The following is a 231-nucleotide window of genomic DNA, read 5'->3' on the forward strand; positions in this document are numbered from 1 at the left end:
CCCTAACCCTAACCCTAACCCTAACCCTAATAACCCTAACCCACCCCCGGCCCCCCAACAACTCCACACCGCAAATTTGAAAGATCTTGATGAAAATCAGGCCCGACTGCAAATTTCTTCAAAATTTTCGCAGGCGCTCCGCGCCTGCAGATTTTGAAATAAATTCGATGAAATTGGGGCCTGGGCCAATAAACTGCCAGGGTCCGGGAACCGGGGAAGGTAGGTCGTCCT

Source organism: Emiliania huxleyi, assembly GCF_000372725.1.
Source record: "Emiliania huxleyi CCMP1516 unplaced genomic scaffold EMIHUscaffold_800, whole genome shotgun sequence".
In the NCBI taxonomy this organism is placed as follows: Eukaryota; Haptophyta; order Isochrysidales; family Noelaerhabdaceae; genus Emiliania; species Emiliania huxleyi.